The sequence below is a fragment of the Pelophylax lessonae genome, assembly GCF_965119305.1.
Source record: "Pelophylax lessonae genome assembly, chromosome: 8".
NCBI classification, from domain to species: Eukaryota; Metazoa; Chordata; class Amphibia; order Anura; family Ranidae; genus Pelophylax; species Pelophylax lessonae.
The window spans coordinates 22,143,418-22,150,989 of record NC_138775.1 but is presented as its reverse complement, the minus strand read 5'-3'; positions in this window follow the sequence as shown (position 1 = coordinate 22,150,989).

Below are 7,572 nucleotides of genomic sequence, written 5' to 3'. Positions count from 1 at the left end.
TATCTACAGTATACAGATAATTTACTGATCTGTATTAGTATCACTAGTGACTTCAGGTAGTGTGAGAGACAGTTAGTGGTAGTTAGAGTCAAAGATTTTTTTTAGTTTAGGTTTAGGGTACCTGTCATATATTCCCTAATAAATGTTTAACCCCTGATCACCCCAAGTTAACCCCTTCATTGCTCTGTCACAGTGTCACTGTAACGGAACTGCCGACCCACACTGTACTTGTGGTCTTCCGTCAGTATACGACTTCCTTGCAGTCATGAACATATATCCCAGATTTTCCCAGCCGCCCTCATACAAAGCTAGCCAACAACTTAGCTCGTAAAAGTTTTGGAACCTTCTCCTTTATTGAACAGTTTCAACTCAATTTATACACACACGAACACATCCCCCTCCTGATCAAATTACTACACACATGTCAGGGGCTGCCTGATTACATTATCCTATGCAGATGAAATTGTATAGAGAAACAGAATTAACCTGAATTATCTGGACAGAACAATGTGAGGTCATTAACATTTAACAATGGGACAGACAGACTTAACACAATCCACATTCCATCTCAATAGATAGACAATAGGACAAGACTGCCAATGACAGTCTGTCCGGCCCCCTACATTGAAGTACATGGAATACACATTATCTCAATACACAAACAACAGGGAAAGCCTGTCTCTGACATTGAAGGACATGGAACAGAAGACAATGTAATTAGCTCTTTCAATGAACATGTTCAGAATCAAACAGCTGACAAATATTACTGTCCCACTTAAAGCATTTCAAACCATTAAGTATCTGTCTTTCACTCCCAGTGACGGTGCGTACTGTCACAGTCACTATTATAGCATACAGATCTTTTTTCTGATCACTGTATTAGTGTCACAGGTGACATCAGTTAGCATTAACGTTATTTAGCGTCAATACAGGATAGCGTCAGATTGCCCGCCGCATAGTTATTATTCAATTTTAACCATTTGATTGACACACACACACACACTAAACACCTCCATTACTAGCATAGTGTCTGAATGGATCAATATCTTTGATCAAATCAGAACTATACTAGCGTCCCCAATAGTTTAGTATAGTGTTCCCAAAACGCAGCGGTAGCAGGATCAGCCCCGACTCCTGCCAGCACCTGCGTTTAGCCCCTCCCCCAGTATCAGCAGGTTACTGTCACTTCCAATACACAGCACACTAAACTGAGTCAGGCCTGATCCCTGCTAGCACTAGCAGTTACATTTTTTGTTAGCGGTTTAAACAGTCCTTGACAACCAGGTACTTTTTTTTACCTGCGAGTCACACTAGGTACCTATAAATGTTTTGGCCAAAATATCCAAACGGAGGTACACTAGTGAAGAGGCCTACACGATGCTGAGCATGACAGATGAGAGCGATGGGGAAGCCTCACTGTCAGAATCAAGCTCAGTATACTAACCTGTAGAGAGCAGCGGCACCCTGACAGATAGCTCTGATGATGGAGTGGTCCCTGCTAAGGTCAGGTGTACCCGACCCCGTTCTTCTGTTGCTGAGGTGCAACAATTGCAGGGCTCTGGTATGCAGCAGAGTGTTGGTACTAGTGCTGCTCAACCTTCTGGTGAACTGGCAAACACCAGCGGCCTAGTACACCCTAGTCCTAGACATACCAGCACTGCAGTAACACTTGGTGACGTGGCGAGTCCCATAAGTGTAGTTGAAGCTGGTGCGGTGACTAGCACAAGTAGTGTCCCGCTGCCACCAAGAATTCGAAGATAGGCCCGTAGAGCCCATAGTGTCCTCCTTGATGCGCTGGCATATCCTAATTGGAAGCCCACCACTTCTGCAGCGCCCGTACTTCCCCCATTCACTGGCCAAACCGGAATTCAGGTGGAACCAGCCGATTGTATTCCCCTTGATTTTTATGAGTTGTTTTTCATGGAAGATCTGTACAGATCTATTGTGGACCAAAGCAATTTATATGCAAATCAATACATCGCCCCAAATCCAAATTTGACCCTTGCCAGAGAATTTGCATGAAAACGTATCACTGTTTCCGAATTTAAAACCTTTCTGGGCCTATCTCTCCTCATGGGCATTACTAAAAGGAGTGAGTTGCGGTCATATTGGTCCACTGACCCAGTTCACCATATGCGCGTGTTCTCTGCTGCCATGGCCAGGATTAGATACAAGCAAATCTTGCGGTTCATGCACTTCAGTGACAATGAACTCTGTCGTCCTCGGGGTGACCCTGGATATGACCGGCTCCACAAAATTCAGCCCCTCGTAAACCACTTCAACCAGAAGTTTGCAGCCTTGTATACGCCCCAACAAGTTGTCTGCGTTGATGAGTCCCTGATTACATTTTCTGCCCGCCTTGCTTTCAGTTTCTTCCCAGCAAGCGTGCCAGATATGGGGTCAAGCTGTATAAGCTGTGTGACAGGGCAACAGGCTATACATGTAGTTTCCGGGTTTACGAGGGAAAAGATAGCAATGTGGAGACCCCAACTGCCCAGACTACATGGGGAGCAGCATTGTTTGGGACTTGGTGTCACCCTTACTGGGAAAGGTGTACAATTTATACGTGGACAATTATTACACAAGCGTGCCAGTTTTTAGTTACCCTTTTGATTTTGGAATTGGCACATGTGGCATTGGCGACCTAATCGCCCAGGCTTCCCCCAACGGCTTGTGGATTCCCGGCTTAGACGGGGGGAGAGAGCCTGTTTGAAGTGTAATAAATTGCTTGCAGTGAAGTGGAGGGACACACAGAATGTTTTCGTTTTGTCCTCCATTCACACAGATATGACAGTCTAAAATTGCAACGACAACTGGTGTTGTTGAGAAGCCCCTCTGTGCCCACCAATACAACCTTAACCGGTTGCTGACCACACGCCACCTTTTTACTGCGGCAGTGTGGCTCTCCCAGGGAAACTGACGTAAGTCTATGTCGGTTGCGCGCCTGCAGCTAGGGGGCGAGCGTGCGCCACCAGCTGCGCGCTCCCGCCCCCGCTCATTAGCGGGGAGGCCGATGCACGGGGGCAGGTGACTTTGATTGCCGCCTGACACCCGCGATCGCTCCCCGCTGAGAGAGAAGAACGGTCAGCTGTTGTATACACAGCTGACCATTCTTCTCTCTGGAATGATCACAGAGCTCTTTGATTTTTACATTTTTTTTTTTGGGAATGTTATATAGCAGAATGTGAAAAATATTGTTTTTTTTTTCAGAATTGTCACTCTTTTTTTGTTTATAGCGCAAAAAATTTAATTTGCATAGGTGATCAAATACCACCAAAAGAAAGACCTATTTGTGGGGAAAAAAGGACATCACATTTTATTTAGGTATAGCGTTGCATGATCGCGCAATTGTCCGTTAAAATAACGCAATGCCAAATCGCAAAATAAGGCCTGGTCATTAAGGGGGAAAATCTTCCGGTCCAGAAGTGGTTAACATGGGAGGGGTGAACTTTCAACGACCAGATGATGGCGCCGTACTTAATTGCCCATAAGACCAGATGCTGTTACAAGAAAGTGTCTGTATACTTATTCCAATTGGCTCTGCTGAAGTCTTATGTGTTATACAAAGCGTCAGGAAGAAGTGGATCCTTCCTAAAATACCAGGAAGAGATCATCAGAGCCCTTCTGTATCCAGAAGGCACTGTTGCTAAAATTCATAATCCAGAGACAGTGATCCGGCTGCATGAAAGGCATTTTCCAGATGTCCTCCCTGTTACCCCTACCCAAAGAGCACCCCAAAGAAGATGTAATGTCTGTAAAAAAAGGGGGGGGGGGATTTGTGCTATCTTGGCATTTCATGGCCTCCGAAACTGTGATAGGTAGTGAGGAATGAAATCAACAATTTACGTCCTTAGAAAGCCTGAAGGCAGCGATTGGTTTTCGGGGTCCTGTACGTGGCTAGACTGCCAAAAAGTCTCACATATGGGGTATCAGAATGTATTTTGGGGTATAATTTCAGGAAATTCCTTCTGGTGTCTACTTTCCAAAAAAAAGGTAATTTGGGGGGGTTGTACTACCCTTCCATTTTAGCACTTCAAGAAATGATATAGGCAGTCAGAAAATAAAAGCTGCGTAAATTCCAGTATATACACCATAGTTTGTAGACGCTATAACGTTTGCGCAAACCAATAAATATATGCTTATTGAGATTTTTTTTATGAAAGACGTGTAGCTAACTACATTTTGGCCTAAATGTATGACAAAAATTTAGTTTATTGCATATTTTTTTTATAAGAAAAAGTAGAAAATTTTAATTTTTTCTCAAAATTTTCGTTTTTTTTCATTTAAATTACAAAAAATAAAAACCGCAGAGGCGATCAAATACCACCAAAAGAAAGCTCTATTTGTGGGGAAAAAAAAGACGTAAATTTTGTTTTGGTACAGCATTGCATGACTGCGCAATTGTCAGTTAAATAATGCAGTGCCAAATTGCAAAAAAAATGGCCTGGTCATTAAGAGGGTAAAACCTTTCGGTCCAGAAGTGGTTAAACACATACTGTACATCCTGTTTATGGAAAACAGTCGCAGGTATTTTTTTTTTTCAGATATTATGGCGTGCCGTTATGGTAAAGATTCAGGTGTGTTTTTGTGAGGTTGGCTGAGTCTGGGCACGTCCTGGGTGATCTGCATTTCCAGGGACGTTCATAAACTAAAGAGAAGAAGCGGCATGGAAAATGACAAATCGACGCTTTGATTTCTCAGAACCTCCCTCACCCAATCACAGCAGAAGCATTGAAAAGAATTAGCGTGTTACCCATTACCTTCGCTTGGCTGCCCCCCACAGGGAATTCTGCAGTATTGTGCCTATGTGTATATATATATATATACACACACACACTATATCATCAAAAGTATTGGGATGGCTGCCTTTACACGCACATGAACTTTAATGGCATCCCAGTCTTAGTCCGTAGGGTTCAATAATGAGTTGGCCAGAGGCGTAACTAGAACCTTCAGGGCCCCGATGCAAGAAACCATGAAGGGCCCCCCAGACCCCTGGCCGGGGCCCTTCCCTTCAAGCCCGGGGCTCTTCCCACTAATCCTGGGGCTCTTTAATCTCATTGCATGGCCTTTTATTATGGTCCCGCATCAGGATCCTTTCACAAGTTCTGCAGTGGGCCCCCTTCCTGCAATCTTGGGGCCTCCCCACAGTGGTGAAATGCCAGGGCCCGGTCGCAAGTGTGACCTTTGAGATCCTAGAAGTTCACCCACTGGTTTGCTACCGGGCCCCCTGGAGCAAGGGGGCCCGGTAGCGATTGCAACCCCTGCAACCCCTGTAGTTACGCCCCTGGAGTTGGCCCACCCTTTGCAGCTATAACAGCTTCAACTCTTCTGGGAAGGCTGTCCACAAGGTTTAGGAGTGTGTCTATGGGAATGTTTGACCATTCTTCCAGAAGCACATTTGTGAGGTCAGGCACTGATGTTGGAGAGAAGGCCTGGCTTGCAGTCTCTGCTCTAATTCATTCAAAGGTGGTCTATCAGGTTGAGGTCAGGATTCTGTGCAGGCCAGTCAAGTTCCTCCACCCCAAACTCGCTCATCCATTCATGTTGGAACAGGAAGGGATCATCCCCAAACTGTTCCCTCAAAATTTGGAACATGAAATTGTCCAAAATATCTTGGTATGCTGACGCTTTAAGAGTTCCCTTCACTGGAACTAAGGAGCCAAGCCCAACCCCTGAAAAACCACCCCACACCATAATCCCCCCTCCACCAAATGATTTGGACCAGTGCACAAAGCAAAGTCCATAAAGACATGGATGAGAGAGTTTGGGGTGGAGATACTTGCCTGGCCTGCACAGAGTCCTGACCTCAACCCGATAGAACACCTTTGAATGAATTAGAGCGCCCAATATGGGGAAAATTAAAAATTTTTGTAGAAGCGTCGAGCGAACAAATGCGGTGTAGGAAACCTCATAGCAGTATCGGCGTCCTGAACGGAACGTAAAAGGTAACGTCGATGAAATGAAAGGGTTGAGTGCAGGTATTTACGGAGCGAGACTCCTCCTTCAAATTTAGGCTGAACTACGACCAGCCATACTAGATAGATAGATAGATAGATAGATAGATAGATAGATAGATAGATAGATAGATAGATAGATAGATAGATAGATAGATAGATAGATAGCACTGCCCCCTAGAGGACTGCTGATAATACCACCTTCTGTATTTCCCTGGGTTACCCTTAGCAACTGACAGCAGATAAACAGCAATGACAGTTCTTGGCTCAGTCAATAATTCATCCGGGGGATGTTGGATTTTGTGGTTTTATTGAGAACTTGGATAGGAGAAGGGATAAGTGGGATACTCCAACTATTAACTATTCACAGTCTGAGGGACAGCTTTCTGTAGAATGCGGCAAGGCCGCTGCCTCACTTTGCCACTAAGTGACTAAGTGAAGATACTTTAAATGCTCCTTTGTAAATATTCTCTTCAGGGTTCTGAAACTGGCACCCCCTTTTCTCTCAATGCCTGTGCGCTGACACCCATCCGCTGACCTTAGCTTCTGGAGTGGTCCCCTTCCTGGCAGACCCCTGGGCAAGTTCCTCTGTACTCACGGACACTGTTTTTCCAGAGTCACCGTTGCCTCTAAACTCCACTTGTCAGCATCCACTGGACCTCTGCGTTCAGCAACGCCTTCCGGTTCACCAAGCCGACTGCCTGTGACCATCTTCCACAACTTCAGAAGGAGGAGACAGCGTCACTCCCCCTCCGGGACCTGGCTTCCCATCCAAAGACCCCCTGTCACATGTGCCCTTGGCTTTTATAGCCTATCCCAGGGTGAACCACTGTCTGTGCCAACCCACTGGGATAGCTACAAAAGCCTGTGTGTCACTGGCTGGGTTTCCTCCACTGTCCAACAGGCCCACACATGGACACATGCAACAGGCATAACTTATAATCAGGCTCCCCTGATAAGCAGACAGAGCGAACTATAGCTTCCTAGCACCTACCTTAGAGGGTGCTACATATACTGTATATTATAATTAAATAAAAATGGACCTTAAATCATTGCAGTGTCTCTTTATTATCATGTCTGATATGATAATTATCTGGAAGTACATCTGTTTGCAGGAGAATTCCAAAATATATAAAATTCCATTTACTTTAATCATGTATTATTTAAAGTACATTTTAAAGGCAAGATGATAGAAATGGGAGTGGAAAGGGATTAGACCCCCTGCCAGGTTTTTATCGCTATCTGTGTCCCCATTAGGGAGATTCATCCTCTCTATTTTTTATTTTATTTTTTTTAATTTATTTTTAAGGAGATTCATCCTCTCTATTTTTTATTTATTTATTTATTTATTTTTAGGGAGATTCATCCTCTCTATTTTTTATTTATTTATGTATTTATTTATTTTTAGGGAGATTCATCCTCTCTATTTTTTATTTATTTATTTATTTTTAGGGAGATTCATCCTCTCTATTTTTTATTTATTTATTTATTTTTTTATTTATTTTTTAGGGAGATTCATCCTCTCTATTTTTTATTTATTTATTTCTTTTTTTATTTATTTTTAGGGAGATTCATCCTCTCTATTTTTTATTTTATTTTTATTTTTTTTATTTAT